Source organism: Somniosus microcephalus, chromosome 8 (assembly GCF_052327205.1).
Source record: "Somniosus microcephalus isolate GS21.2 chromosome 8, FLI_Smic_1.0, whole genome shotgun sequence".
NCBI classification, from domain to species: domain Eukaryota; kingdom Metazoa; phylum Chordata; class Chondrichthyes; order Squaliformes; family Somniosidae; genus Somniosus; species Somniosus microcephalus.
Window position 1 is genome coordinate 42,273,156 of NC_140994.1, and position 16,012 is coordinate 42,289,167.

The window sequence follows — 16,012 nt, forward strand, 5'->3', positions numbered from 1 at the left end:
CGCAGATTAGAAGGCCCCTCAAAGTATAATTGAAGGCCTGTTTTCTCAAGAAGACAGTTCTCTCTAGAAGCAACACACAAGAAGAAACCGGAGCATTGAGACGGGGCAGCATTCTACCGTACACCCAAGTTCAACAGCTTCAGTGACCCAGGACATCATCGGACACATCGCAGCAACAAGAGCCTTACGAAACTACCAACAAAATATTACCACCAACCAACCTGGTAATATCGAGCCACCGTGACCAAAGAAAAACAACTCAGGAGAAAACCGAAGATTCGAAAGTTTTCCACTCTACAATCTATTCCTGACTTACCCCCGGGTAAGATTTTTACTTAAAAGGAACTCTAAACCCTATCTCTACAGAAGAAAAGTGGGTACTCACCCCATAAACCCAAAATGCACCCTACCGCATCAGCGAACTCGCGAAGACTGAGCAGCAGTCGAAGTCCTCTACCGCGTCCGGGGTATGGCAGACACCGACCAACACATCCAGCGAACCCCAAAACCGTGAACCAGTTCAACTGTCAAGGATTCGTTTGGTGAGCATTATCCCTGGTCCTCTAGAGTCCAACTTAGCTAGGAAGTGGGATTGGGAGGGGTGAGGTATTTTCTATTGTATTTCCCTCGTATGTATTAAAATGTTCCCCATTTTTATTAGAGTATAAGATTGTTATGTTGTATTTTCTTTCTTGAATAAAGATCAAAGTTTCTTGCATCAAAACCAGTTGTCTGTTGCACTTTTGTCACACACCCCAAATAAGCCCAAGGTCTAGAATCAAGGGAGTGGGAGCGATTTGAACCGTTCATAAGTCAGTGGTGAGGCTGACCCACACACTACCCCCTACAATGGTATGCACTGCAGCCATGTTGTGCCGGGGATGGAGGCAGAGAATGTTTAAAGTGGTGGATGGGCTGCCGATCAATCAGACTGCTTTGTTCTGGATGGTATCAAGCTTCTTGAGTGTTGTTGGCAAGTGGAGAGTGAAGTAAAATGATGTTGGTAAAGAGACCCACATTGTCTCTTTATTTGAACAGTAATGAAAATAGTCGTTGCTTCAGGTTCAATAACTTTATTTCTTCTTTCAGCATGCAAAGCAATTTACAAGTGGAGTAGATTGGCAGACAGAGTACAATAGAAGTAAGCATGTATCCTAACATTGTACTAAACTTTAAAGCACAAAATGTCAGTTTTTATATAATTCTGTGCCTGTAGTGAACTCGAATCTGCCTCTTTTCCCTTGATTGGATTCCTTCTGTCACCTGGCTGAACGTGGCCATGCCCCTCCAGTACATTTCCATTACAGCCAGCCTAGCCCAAAGACTAAGCTTCATGGCATGTAACATGTCCCTGATCTCATCTGCTCCCAACTCCTAATTGGCCTGCTTTTTTGTGTGAAAAAGGGAGTCTTAGCATACTATTTTGCAGCTGTACATCCAATCTGGTTTCCAGGCAACTGTCTAAAAAGCTCTTCCTTGGCAAGTTTTTTAAAGTCCAGGTACAATGTCTTTTGTTCAATTAACTGCTAACAAGCTTACACACATACTATCTATGGATTATTATAATGGTACTGTAGGGGGTTTATTTTCTGCCCAATTACAGGGGTCTTTAGTGCCTGTTAATGTATTGGGCCTCTGTCTCCTTTATACCCTTGCAGCTTATGTTAGCCTGCAGGTCAGGTGTCACTAAACACCCTCTAAGGAGATAGAGAATAACAGCTTATAGAGGAGGACTAGAATACGGTGACGACCCGCACAGTTTATACCTAATCTGCGGGGTACTCCTGAGCCCAAGGGCTCCTATAGTCCTCTCTCTTTTTCCCTAGCCTGCTGTTCCCTTGTTTGGTGGGTTCGAAGCGCCCTAATGCCCCTATCTGGTTCTAACTCCAGAATTTGGATGGAGAACGATGCACTTTAAATAGACACTCGGAGACAAGTAGTCCTTGGAAAAAACAGGTGACAACCAATTTTATTTGGTTCTACCACAAACGTAATAAACACACACACTGTATAACTATAAATAAAATATGGGAGAGAACGGACATAACGAAAATGTTTTACACTGTTTTAACTTTACCAAGTCCAATCCCACCAACCCACTTTCCTACCTAGACTAGACTGACAGTTACAGGCCCTTGGATTATACTCACAGCCTATTTTGAGTGCGGTTGTTGGGTCGTTGCTGTTGTTGGTTGGTTTGTGCTTGATGGAAAAGGCTCCCGAAATAGCGGGAGTGAATGCCGTCTTCCACAGCCACTTCGGTCGTTGGTGTCTTCTTGTTGATGTCCCCGGGACGGGAGTCGGTATACGGTACGGTTTCTTGCGGTGATGTTGCACCATCTGGTAGCGGAGTAAACTTTCAGTATGCCGATTGAGTCTGGGGCCTGATGGTGGATCTTCTCATCAGCGTGGTTGGAGTTCTTTAGATGGTAGTTCGCCCCAGCTCGTCTTTCCCTCAGCTTCTTAACTCGCTCTCCTGCTCTTTCTTCTGGTCACCTAATAATCTCTTGGTTCTGTATTTTATACCCAATTCCATTTCGGCCTCTTCGCGCCCAATTAAATTGGTGTTTACAAGTGTGAGGGCAGGGGTATTGTTTTGAGTGCACATCGGCTCCTCCAAGTCTGCTGTCCCATTGTGTCAGTCCTGGGACTTGATTATTTTGGGCCACCTCTTAACTGTAGTGATCCCAAAACTATTGTCCCTAGTCCGAGTTGATTAAGGTGATGATGGCCTGTACTCATAGCTCGATTAGGGGTGAGTCACATATTCAAACCTGGGCCGGGTAGTCCCCATTGGCCGGGGATTTCCTTGCTTCAGGCCCGACTCAGTCCCCTGATTGGCCTTTGAGAATGCACTTTGTTTCGATTGGCCGACATCTATGGCTCGCTTCTGAGCCACAGTCCCCTGTATTCAGATATCCCAGCCTGCTTTTCGGGACCACTGCATTGGCCGAAAATGTTGGTTTTAAACTGTATAGGGCAATCCAATTTTGGTCACCTTGCCCTTAGAGGGCTCCAATAAAACGTGGTTGTGGATTTTCAAACCCTACAGTACACTATTGTGCCTATTTCTATCCCAATTAGACAGAGACTTCGCTTATCTTTGTTTTTAGCTTCCTACAAATGTTCTTTATTCAACAGTTAATAGAGACCTTGGAACTAATGACTATTCTAACTGTAACAAAGACAAGACTTAGGTTCCCTTATCTTTGTTTTTAGCTTCCTACAAACTTTATTTATTCAACAGTTAATGGAGACCTTGAAACTAATGACTATTCTAGCTGTAAGGAAATAGTAATTTAAACACGAAGCTATTTGCCTCATAAGCTAATGCTAAGCTAGCCTTAATTTCCCATCAACCTCTCTTTCTCTTCCTTCCCCATGTCCCATGTTCCAACATGTCCCTGCACCTTTTTTACTTACCAGGGACCATGATTCTCTCTCAGTGCCCTCGTTATCTCTCTACCTTTTCTGATATTTTCTATGTCTCTTAATGACTTCCTTACACAGCATAATGCAGTTACCAGAATACCTAAGGCTATTATCTGTGCTATCACCAATCCCATCTGGAACAGTCTAGCCCAAGGATCTAGTTCCACACTAGAGGCTACTTCCCACCATTCATGATTCCCAAGTCTCGTGATTGCTTGTTCTGTCTGTCTATTTGTCTGTATCATTTACACTATGTGCTGGATTTTACCAACCCTGAGGAGGCAGGTTTGAAGGTGGGTCAGGTGGGAAACTTGATTCCGATCCCGCCGTCAACCCGCCTCCGCGCAACTTTCCCAAAGGCGGGCTTGCAGACTCCATTTCGGTCCTGCCTCCAAGCGACGGGATAGACCCTTAAGGCACTTAACTACTACTTAAGTACCTCTATAATCCCATTTTGAGAGGCCTTTCAAATTTTGCAACATTTCCAGCGTGCTGCACATCTCTCCTGAAACATACCAGCTTCTGACGAAAGGTCATCGACCTGAAATGTTAACTCTGGTTCTCTCTTCACAGATGCTGCCTGACCTGCTGAGTGTCTCCAGCATTTTCTGTTTTTATTTCAGATTTCCAGCATCTGCAGTATTTTCTTTTTGCAACAGCTATTCCTGTCGGGTTCACAAGTGGCTGGCTTCCTAACTGCTGCAGCTCCACCATAAAAAGGAGCTTTCAACAAGGATCAGTTGCAGGTGGCAGAACTTTGTTTTTTCAGGTCTTGGAGAACTTTTTGCAGGTCTACTGATTTTGGAAGTGGTGAAGCTGAGATCCATCTCCACTGTGACCTCCTGGGAAAACCCTCTCCCCACATTGACTGAGCGCTTCCTCAATTGAGGTATCTACCAGCAGCATGGGAACCATTTATTTCCTTTCATCCTGGACCTCAGATTCAGATGAAGAGCAGCCGCGCCAGCAGCAGAACCAGGAACAACAGCAGGAGCGCCAACCTGCTGCTCACCAACCAGATGATGCACAGGGCAGAAGGCGCCAGTGCAGGGAAGCACGTCGCCGCAGGAGATACCCCCAAAACAGGGTTTACAGGCTGAGGATGAGCTTCCTCAACATGACTGAGCAGCAGTGCCAAAGGAGGCTGAGACTTTCGCGAGAGGTAGTGGGTGACATCTGCACAATGCTGCACCAACACCTGGAGCCCAGAGGATCGGGTGGACACCCCTTACCAGTGGCCTTCAAAGTCACCACCGCACTCAACTTTTTTGCTTCAGGCTCCTTCCAGGGATCATTAGCAGACTTCAGCGGCATCTCCCAGTCGGCCGCACACACTTGCATCACGCAGGTTACCGATGCCCTCTTTGCAAAGGCGCACAATTACATCCACTTCTCAACAGATCAAGCAAGTATAACCGTGCGTGCTTTTGGCTTTGCAAATATGGCAAGCTTGCCAAGCATGCAGAATGTCGTAGACTGCACATGTGGCCCTTAAGGCACCCCATCACAACCCAGCTCTTTTTGTCAACTGCAAGGGCTTCTACTCCCTCAACGTGCAGCCGGTGTGTAACCACAAGAAGGACATTTTGCATGTTTGTGCCAAGTACCCTGGCAGTTGCCATGACTCGTTCATCCTGCGGCAGTCTAGTGTGCCTCCGCTCTTCAATCCGCCAAACCAACTTTGCGGATGGCTACTTGGAGACAAGGGCTATCCCCTGAAGACCTGGCCAATGACGCCATTCAGGAGGCCATCGAACGAAGCTGAGGAGTGCTACAACTCCAGCCACATTTCGACCAGACCCATCATTGAGCAAACCATCAGCTTGCTGAAGATGCGATTCAGATGCCTTGACAGATCAGGTGGAGCCCTGCAGTACTCAGCAGCCAGGGTCTCCAGAATCATCGTGGTCTGCTGTGCACTGCACAACATCACACAGCATCGTGGCTTGCAGCTGCCTGAGGAACAAGTGGCTCAGCACATAGCCTCCTCAGGTGAGTAGGAGGAGGAGGAGGAGGAGGAGGAGGAGACCGAGAACGAAAACCTTGTGGATGCGCATCAACCAGTGGCAGCAGCACACGAGCACATTGCTGCCCGGGATGCAAGGGATGCACTCGTCTTGGCCAGATTTGCTTAGGTTGCCCAATCAAACACATGTGGCTGGCACCTTCTTACCACACCATAGACAATGGACAAGAACTTGTGGCTTCCTATCACTCTGACCACCATCATGACAAATTCAAGTCGCCCTGAGCCCTCAATGTGGAACTTCCATTTCCGAAATGACAGCGGCCAGAATTTCAACAGTTTGCCATCACTTCAGTTTATTACATTGACTAAAGGATGGCACTTAACAATTAAACACAACAGAACACCCTTGTGACTACCCTTGTGACTACTTGTGCTTTATCTTCCTCTTACGCGGGCTTCCCCTGTGGCTTCAGCAGATGTGGAGGCCCCTTGCTCACTTTCATGCTGCTCCTGCCTCGACACCTTTGGCGGGCGTCCTCTGGAGTTGCGAGCCAGTGAGGGCTCGCCAACAGTCTGCTCCTCCTGTGGCTCTGCAGGGGCTGAGTCGCCCATCTCAGTTGGGTGAGGACTCTGGTGGGCCTCTGACTGAGGGCTCCGCAGTGGCATGGGAGTGTGAGCGCTTGGAGAGGAGCCCCCACTTCCTTGCTGTGTGCCACCAACATCCCTCTGATGGGTCAGCCCCACTTCAGTGCTAGCAAGTGGCTTGACAGCACCTTGCTGCACTTCAGGGGGGCCATGAGGACCCATGTCTGCACTGGCAGTCCTACTCCAGAGGACTTCCACGAAGCTCTGGTTTCTCTGCTCAATAACTGCCCATCGCTCCTCCAGAGATGTCAGTCTATTCTGAACATTCACCATGTTTTCAACACTCTGGTGACTTAGCTCCTCCGTGGCCGTAGCCATCCTTTCTACGGAGGTTGCCATCCTTTCAGTGGAGATGCGTTCATGCGCCAATGCCTCCACAAAGGCTCTGCTCATGTTAGCGATGGACTCCTCCATCCTCTCCACACTCACAGTGACCCTGGAGACAAAACCTGCCAGAGACTCCTGCACTTGTTCCTGGAGTTCTAGCACCACTCTCCTTCTGGATGGACCCGGAGGCACAGGGTCCACATGCAGCTGAGCAGAGCTGGGAGCGCCCTGCGGCCTCCGACAAGGACTCTTCACTGCTGTCCCTGTCTCCACCATCTGCTGATGCTCACTTGTGAGCTGTGATACACCAGGTGACAACACTACTCTGTCTCCCAAAGGTCCCACCGAGGTGTGCGTCTCTCTGCTGGTGCTGGGTGCGCTTAATTCTGCTGACACTGCGCCCTCAGAGGTTGCAGGTTCCTCTGAGGAGTCATCTGTCTCCTCCAGCTGGACAGTGGGGGTGGGGGGGGGGCACTTGATGGACCTGTGGGAGAGTAAAGAGATGAATTAGAAGTGTTATGATATGAATGGGTAAAGTTACCATTATGCACATGATGACATTTCACTAGCTGCTGACATCAGTCACCAGATGAGTGATTGTTGTATGCCATGTGGCTGTTTGAGATTTCATTCTGTCACCAGGTTGCTGGGAGGTCCCCCTCTCTCAGTCTCTCACCGCCAGCAGCTCTACAGCTTCAGAGATTTCTAGGGTCTCCTCCTCTGCTGGAGTCAAATTTGTGAAGATTGGAAGACCACCTCCGGTTCTCTGTCTGTCCCTGTTGTTGTGGGCTCTCTTCTCCTGCAAGGAGGAAAAGAAGAGATCTTTGAGCGAGAGTGATGGAATGAGTGTAAGTAAATGATGGGCTACATCTGTAGAGGGTGACTATGAGGGAGTGGCATGACATTGCCAAATGACCGCCTTCTGTGGTGTTACTTGCTATGATTGTATTAGGATGAGGGTGAGTGTCAGTGGTGGTTAGTCAGATGGGGATGTGAGTCGGTGCATAGACAGAGAGGGATGGGTGGACCTGCAAGGTAGGTCGGTGTGAGGAGTGATGTGCAGGAGTAGGCTTGGGAAGGCAGAATGATGGGGTTGGGGTGACGGGAGCATCAGGATGTAGGTGAGTGTGGCATTGCACTCACCTTTCTTGACCTCATGAGATCATTGAATCTTTTGCGGCACTGGATCCACGTCCTCCTGACCACATCCCTGCTGCTGACCTCCTCTGCAATCTCTAGCCATGCCCTGTTAGAGTCTTTGGCTGGTCTTTTTTGACCATCCACAGGGAAGAGGACCTCCCTGTATGCTCTTACTCCCTAGACCAACACTTCCAGGGAGGCATCTGGGAATCTTGGCGCTGCCCTCTGTCTTTCTGTCTCCATGACCCACAGAATTCTCAATCTTATTCAGCAATTTTTAGCTCTTAAAAGCACCTTCAACACTCCTACAGCAACCTTCAAATGAGATGTGTGCAAGCCTGATTTAAATATCCGCGCTGAAAATGAGTCATCAGTGACATCATCACACCCGCTCCATTTAATTGGGCTGTGAAACACGCATGACTCAGTCAATGGGTGCCACACAGTGCAGAACGCGCTGTTAAAATCTTCAGGGTGGTGACCCGCTATGAGGCCTGCACGCATCTGACCCGACTCCAATGCAAAGACTCTGGCCCACAAGTCCAAGTCTGGCTAGGCTAGCCAGTGAAGTACAATTATGTTTGTAAAGAGAAATTGGATTCCTTCTGTCACCTGACTCTTGTAGATCCCTGATTATAATCGCTCAACATTTGGTGGCCGTGCCTTCTGTTGCCTAAGCCCTAAACTCTGGAATTCCCTGCCTAAACCTGTCTGCCTCACTACCTCTCTTTCCACCTTTAAGACGCTCCTTAAAACCTACCTCTTTGACCAAGCTTTTGGTCACCTGCCCTAATTTATCCTTATGTGGTTCGGTGTCAAATTATTTCTCTTAAAATACTCCACTGAATTGGTACATTTATATCCCCATCTTCAATGTTAACAGAGCCTAGCACAAGTGCAAAAGACAAGGCTGATGCCTTCACAACCATCTTCAGACAGAAGTGCCGTGTGGATGATCCATCTCGGCCTCCTCCTGAGGTCCCCTCAACTCCACTTCCCCGCCCGCTCCCCATTTGAGTGGTACCAAATGTGGGTTTCTCTTCACTGGTTTGGTTGGCTAGTCATGTAACATTGCATTCACAGCTCCACCTACAGGTACAATACATTTGAAATGTTGCCACCACTCAATATTTTTTATATATAAAAGATCATTGGTTGACCATTTTTGCTTCCTTTTTATTTCCCATGTGTCTGCTTGTACTGGGTATTTTCATAGAGGAGTTTTTAGATATACATAGCTCCTATGATTAGTATATTTGAGATGTCATACAGATATGATAATGCCCTACTGCTTCCCAATCACACCTGGCTTTTAGCCAGTGCTCCGTTTGGTCTGCTTAGTACTGACTGAAAGTTGAGGAGAATTGTGATACTTTTTCCTTTCTCTAAAGTCCTAGTAAGGCCGCAGAAATAGTTCCTAAGCTAAGGTTTCTAGTTCATGGTAATGTCCTCAATGCAAGCAGATTGTATTTAGTTTTACAATAAACTGTAATTACAATTTTGGTTGGATTTAAAAGGTTTTCTATTCATTGGTCCAGTAACTGAAGAAATAGAGCATTGGGCCCTAACTTGAGGGTCAGACTATAAATCGCAGACTCAACCAACATTCGGAGTTAGCTATCTTTGGGAGAGTTCCACCAGCTCTCAGCCAAGTCAAATGAATAATTTTATAGCAGTGGAATATTCAGTCCTGGGAGGAAAATCAAAGCCTACAAAACTGGTTTCTTAGGCAGTCCCTCGGAACCGAGGATGACTTGCTTCCACATTAAGTCCAATGCGGGACCTAAAGTCTCTGTCACAGATGGGGCAGACGGTGGTTGAAGGGGCGGGTGGGTGGGGTGCTTGGGTTGACGTGCGCTCCTTGCGCTGCCTGCGCTTGACTTCCGCTTGCTCCCGGCGAAGAGACTCGAGGTGTTCGGTGCCTTCCCGGATGCTTCTCCTCTATTTTGTGCAGTCTTGGGCCAGGGATTCCCAGGTGTCGGTGGGGATGTTACACTTTTTCAAGCAGGCTTTGAGGGTGTCCTTGAAGCGTTTCCTCTGCCACATGGAGCTCTCTTGCCGTGCCGGAGCTCCGAGTAGAGCGCTTGTTTTGGGAGTCTCGTATCGGGCATGCGGACAATGTGACCCGTCCATCGGAGCTGATTGAGCGTGGTCAAAGCTTCGATGCTGGGGGTGTTGGCCTGAGCAAGAACACTGACGTTGGTACGCCTATCCTGCCAATGGATTTGTAGGATCTTGCGAAGGCAGCGTTGGTGGTACCTCTCCAGTGCTTTGAGGTGCCTGCTGTACATGGTCCATGTCTCTGAGGCATACAGCAAGGCGGGTATCACTGCTGCTCTGTAGACCATGAGCTAAGTGCCAGGTTTGAAGTCCTGGTCTTCAAACACTCTCTTCCTCAGGCGACCGAAGGTTGCACTGGCACACTGAAGGCGGTGTTGGACTTCGTCATCGACATCTGCCTTTGTTGACAGTAGGCTCCTGAGGTATGGAAAGTGGTCCACGTTGTCCAAGGCCTTGCCATGGATTTTGATAATCAGGGGGCAGTACTGTGTGGCGGGGGCAGGTTGGTAGAGGACCTTTGTCTTACGGATGTTTAGTGTAAGGCCCATGCTCTCGTACGCTTCGGTGAAGGTGTTGACGATGGTTTGGAGTTCGACCTCCTAGTGAGCGCAGACGCAAGCGCCGTCTGCATACTGTAATTCGACGGCAGAGGATGGGACGACCTTGGATCTGGACTGGAGGCAATGGAGGTTGAATAGTTTCCCGTTTGTTCTGTAAATTAGCTCCACTCCAGTAGGAAGCTTACTGAGGGTGAGATGGAGCATTGCAGCAAGGAAGATCGAGAAGAGCGTTGGTGCGATGACACAGCCTTGCTTGACCCTGGTTCGTACGTGAATTGGGTCTGTGGTGGAACCGTTGGTCAGGATCATGGCTTGCATGTCGTCGTGAAGCAGGCGGAGGATAGTGACAAAATTTTGAGGGCAACCGAATTTGAGGAGGACACTCCATAACCCTAACAGATAATGATCTAACAGATCATTATACAATAGCATTGATGTTTAGCATGGAGTAGAGCCCAGCACGGGTTCTCCTGCCTTCCCAGTCGAAGAGAAAAAGTGTGGCAGTGGCAGTGGTAGCTGGGGTGAGAGAAACAATTAGGGATCTAAAGGAAAACCTGCCAGCAATAAGAGGCAATAGTTCTGTGATTAATCTTGCAAGTCTCAGTCGGTAAGTGAGCAAATAAAGGGAGAGGTTAGATTTTCTTTAAGCAGAGGGTTGTTTGGACACTGCCAGAAACAGTGATAGAACCAGGATTCATAATAGTTTTTAAAAAGGAAGTGGATAAATATTTGAAAAAGAAAAAGTGTACAAGGAAAGAGCAGGGGAATGGGACTAAGTGATAGCTTTTTCAGAGAGCCAGTACAGGTGCAATGGGCTGAATGGCCTGCTTCTGAGCTGTAAATTCTATGATTCTGTGAGTTCAGGTAGCTAAAGGAGAATAGGGATAAACCCAATCAAAATATTGACTGTATTTGTAGCGTTACCTTCCCCCACTATCAATGTACCTCAGGATTGGTGATGGTAGCACTGCATGAATAGTAAGGGCTATTATTCTAGCAATGTACAGATGGTGTATCACACTGACAGAAAAATTTTACATGTGAATGGATACCCACATCCTAGGGGAGCTGTTACATATCAAGCTTTGCTCTAACACTTCTTTCTCATGCAAATGAATGACATTGGATTCAGTAAGCAGAACGTGTCCCTTACTATATCTCTTATGAACTGAAATCTGAGTCTTTTGCTTTGTGCTGTACTGTGTTAGCATAGGTCTAACAACTAACCCTGATTACGGTAGATTGCTTACTGAAGTTCAAGTGGGAGTCCCTGTCACGGACAAAAACTACCGATCATATTTATTTACAATTAGTTGATACAGAGAAGCAAAGAAATAGATAAAATGCTACAATATCACCAATAGTTATTTCTAAACTTATATTCTCTCATCCCTGCTACCATTGTAATGAATCTACATTATGCCTTTTTCATGGTTACAATATATTTTCTATAGTAAGGTACCCAGAACTGTACACAGTACTGTAACTGCAGCATACATTTCAGCATTGTACAGGCCTGGCACATATACACTTTCAATCTTTTTTTCCTCAAGTTCTAATCTGTAAGCATCTCTTCATTACTCATAGTTTTAAGTTATGAAATCCTCTTTGCCACGCCTTTCTATACCCTGTTCAATGCATCATTTTTGTTGTCCAAATATGGCCTGACCAATGATCTATGCAAGGTTAGAATAACTTATAATTAAAGGGTGTCAAGTTTCATTCCAGCACTTAAACAGTCTTGTTGCTAATATTAACTTGCTATCATCAGCATATAGTTGCTAATTCCTTTTCCACTTTTGTCAATAGAATCATAGAATGGTTACAGCACAGAAGGAGGCCATTCGGCCTGTCGAGCCCGTGCCGGCTCTCTGCTATCACTATCCTCCTCACTGTTCACTATACTTTCAAGTTTTGTTTCATCTGCAAATTTTGAAATTGAGCCCTGTGCACCCAAGTCGAAGTCATTAATATATATCAAGAAAGGCAGTGGTCCTAGTACTGACCCCTGGGGAACACCACTGTGTACCTTCCTCCAGTCCGATAAACAACCATTCACCACTACTCTCTGTTTCCTGTCACTTAGCCAATTTCGTATCCATGCTGCCACGGTCTCTTTTATTCCATGGGATTCAACTTTGCTGGCACTTTATCAAACACCTTTTGGAAGTCCATATACACCACATCAACCGCATTGCCCTCATCAACCCCCTCTGTTACCTCATCAAAAAATTCAATCAAGTTAGTTAAACACGATTTTCCTTTAACAAATCCATGCTGGCTTTCCTTAATTAATCCACACTTGTCCAAGTAACTGTTAATTTTGTCCCAGATTATTGTTTCTAAAAGTTTCCCCACTGCCGAGGTTAAACTGATTGGCCTGTAGTTGCTGGGTTTATCCTTACACCCTTTTTTGAACAAGGGTGTAACATTTGCAATTCTCCAGTCCTCTGGCACCACCCCCCGTATCTAAGGAGGATTGGAAGATTATGGCCAGTACCTCCGCAATTTCCACCTTTACTTCCCTCAGCATTCTAGGATGCATCCCATCCAATCACAGAATCACAGAAACCCCACAGTGCAGATAGAGGCCATTTCGGCCCATCGAGCCTGCACCGACACATATCCCACCCGATCCCTGTAACCCCTACACCGACACATATCCCACCCTATCCCCATAACCCCACGTATTTAATCCCCCTAACACTAAGGGTCAATTTATCATAGCCAATCAACCTAACCCGCACATCTTTGGACTGTGGGAGGAAACCGGAGCACCCGGAGGAAACCCACGCAAACACGGGGAGAATGTGCAAACTCCACACAGACAGTCACCCGAGGCCGGATTCGAACCCGGGTCCCTGGCGCTGTGAGGCAACACTGCTAACCACTATGCCACCATGCTGCCCTGGTGACTTACCTACTTTAAGTACAGCCAGCCTTTCTAATACCTCCTCTTTATCAATTTTTAGCTCATCCAATATCTCAACTACCTCCTCTTTCACTATGACTTTGACAGCATCTTCTTCCTTGGTAAAGACAGATGCAAATAGACACTTACATTTTGTAAATTGTGATAGCTAAGAACTAACTGCAACTAATTTTCTTTCTGACAGTGTATTTGATATATTTATACCTGTATTTCTCAAATTATAGTGTTAATGGAGCACTTTAAAAGCAAACACAGGGATGGCAAGCATTAACTCACTGACAGGTCCAAGTAACAAGTTTATTTTTAAGCCTTTTGGCATTCAAACATTGCCATTAAGAGGCATGTTCCTTACTTTTTTAATTCTGCTAATTCTACCATTTGCCACGCCCCCTAGTCAGTTGTAGTGGTTGTCATGAAATGGTCAATATTATTGTCCATTACTATACCATGTACTGTGTGGGAAACAAGGTATTTCCATTAAAGGAGGATCAAAAAGAAGCTTTTATTACTATAAATCACTAATAAAACATGTCCCTCATTTTAATTCCTTACTTATTTATATTTCAGATTAATTTACGTACTTTAATCTAGAAACTTTATAACAGAAAGTATCTGCTATTGCAATGTTAACAGGCTTAAAATAGTTCAGTGTTTAATTATACAATATTAAATAATCCAATTAAGGGAACAAATGGTGTGATAGAAAGATGTTGTATCTCAGTAACCCAAAATCAGTTACTTCAGTTTGAATTTTAAAAAAATCAGTTCTCAACCAGGCTGCTAAATGAATCATATGGAAGAAAGGCATTTCATCACTCTGAAACAAAATAATAGATGTTCTATGGCTTGTTCCACTTTGAATTGTGTTTATTTGGAGTGTGACTGATGGTAAAAGCAAACAACAATGTAATGACTGGAGTTTTGCAAATGGAGAAAAAGGGGCATCTGATAATCAGTGCTATCCTGCAGTTACTTGCAGCTGACTTGAGTGTCATTGGAAGAACAATGTACATCACCCCTAAGCTTTGCAGGGGGGTTAGAAGGCCAAATGGTTAAAATAAATAACAAAAACTAGTAGAACGTTTTCTTTAATCAAATTGGAGAAGGTGGGAAAGGTAGGGGGAGAAATTCCCCTAGAGGGCAATTTGGGGCACTAAGTCAAAAATGTTTGAAACCTTTTCAAACATTTGTTAAATTCCCATTTTTTGCTCCAAGAGGGATGGAACGCTAAATCAAGCGCTCCACTTGGCTCTTGGAGTGCAAGAGGCAGGGAAGGTCCCAATCCGGGGCAATGTGCTAAGCAGCGCCACTTGTGGCCACGCATGACGCTGCCGCTTTGCAGGGGCTCTTCCCTCAATTAAAGTGAAGGGCTCCCCGCTGCGAGGCATCTGCTGGAGCACCGAGGTGCGGGAGTGTCGAGTGCTCATGGCACTCAGCCCGCGTCCGGTGCTCAGAAATTTAATGGCGCCCCGCGAGCAGACGGCCTCTCTGTTGGCAACCCCTGCAGCAGTCAGTAACATCGCCCAGCACTTCTGCGCCCGGAAATGATGTCATGATCTCCGGGCGCAGAAGAACGGGGCGCTCGGTAGCGCCGCCGCTGACCTCCTGTGGAATTTCACGCGCCTTGGGGAGGCGAAAAGCCATTTGCGCCTCATTAGCGCTAACGATGGGAATTTCATCCCCGTAATCTATTCCTCTTGTTCTCCGCAACCGAGGCTATATTTTGATTTAACCTAGTTAAAAATAATAAAATTGAAGAGCTGTAACATTAAACAACATTTATTAAATTGTCATTAAAGATCCATTTCAAAGCAAAATTCATTTCTTACAATTAACAATTATTTTTTACTTAATTTCAGTTTTAACCACTTATGTTACAAAACTGCTGCTGTACAATCACTATCATTTACTGATAGTTCTGATAGTTGTTCTTCTCATTTGCACACTTGCACCATATGTACAAATATATATATATGTATTATACATTGCTTAATATGTTACAGGACCATTTACATCAATTTAAGACAAAAACATAAGCATGCAGTCATTTTGGATACCCATTCAATAATAAAACTTCAGGCAGCAAATAAACAATAATAATAAATTATATTATATTGTACAATTACTGAAATTAAATTATCCATTCTAACTGGATGATCTTTTGATATTGTAAGAACTCTTAAGAATTTATGTTAATTTGAATACTATTTTCCACTTGTATCTCATCAACAATATTTGGTACATTGGGAGGCCTTGTAAATGCTGATTTATACCCAGGGATCCCCTGCAAATATTGACACACTCATGTAGACTCCATTTCCTAACTTCCAAAAGAAATTAAGCAAAGGAAATCAGTGCTATATTACCAGAAAATGTTTTTATTAGAATACAATGACAAAAGGAATGCGCTAGTATGTAAAAAATCAAAAAAATATATAAATCTGATGACAAATGGACAAGGATATGACCTTGGGAAACCCTCATGGATCCCACTTTCAAAATTCATGGTGACCAATCCAATTTTGCAATTAAAATAAGTGTCTCAGTCTATAATAAAAACAATACATAAAATTATCTTACTTTTTCCAGTCAGATTTAAAACCCCACTGACCATAGAGTTAAACAATAGCAGGTTCAGTAGCATTGTTGCTAATTTTAAATAGTCACTTACGTGTATTGTATTTCTTCATGTGGCCAAGAAACATTTACTCATACCATTTTATAAAACTTAGCTGCAGTAAACATATTTATTTGTATCAGAAATAGTCCCATTATTGATGCTGATATCATCACAAATATAAACAATGTTTTATTATTACCGGAGTTTCAATTTTTAGGTCTATTTATTTCATGACTTCTTTTGATACAGAGACAAGCATAATAACTTTTGGGAATACATTAAGCTTTCCAAGAGTTTCTGTTACTTGATAAGTGACCCTAGCAGCA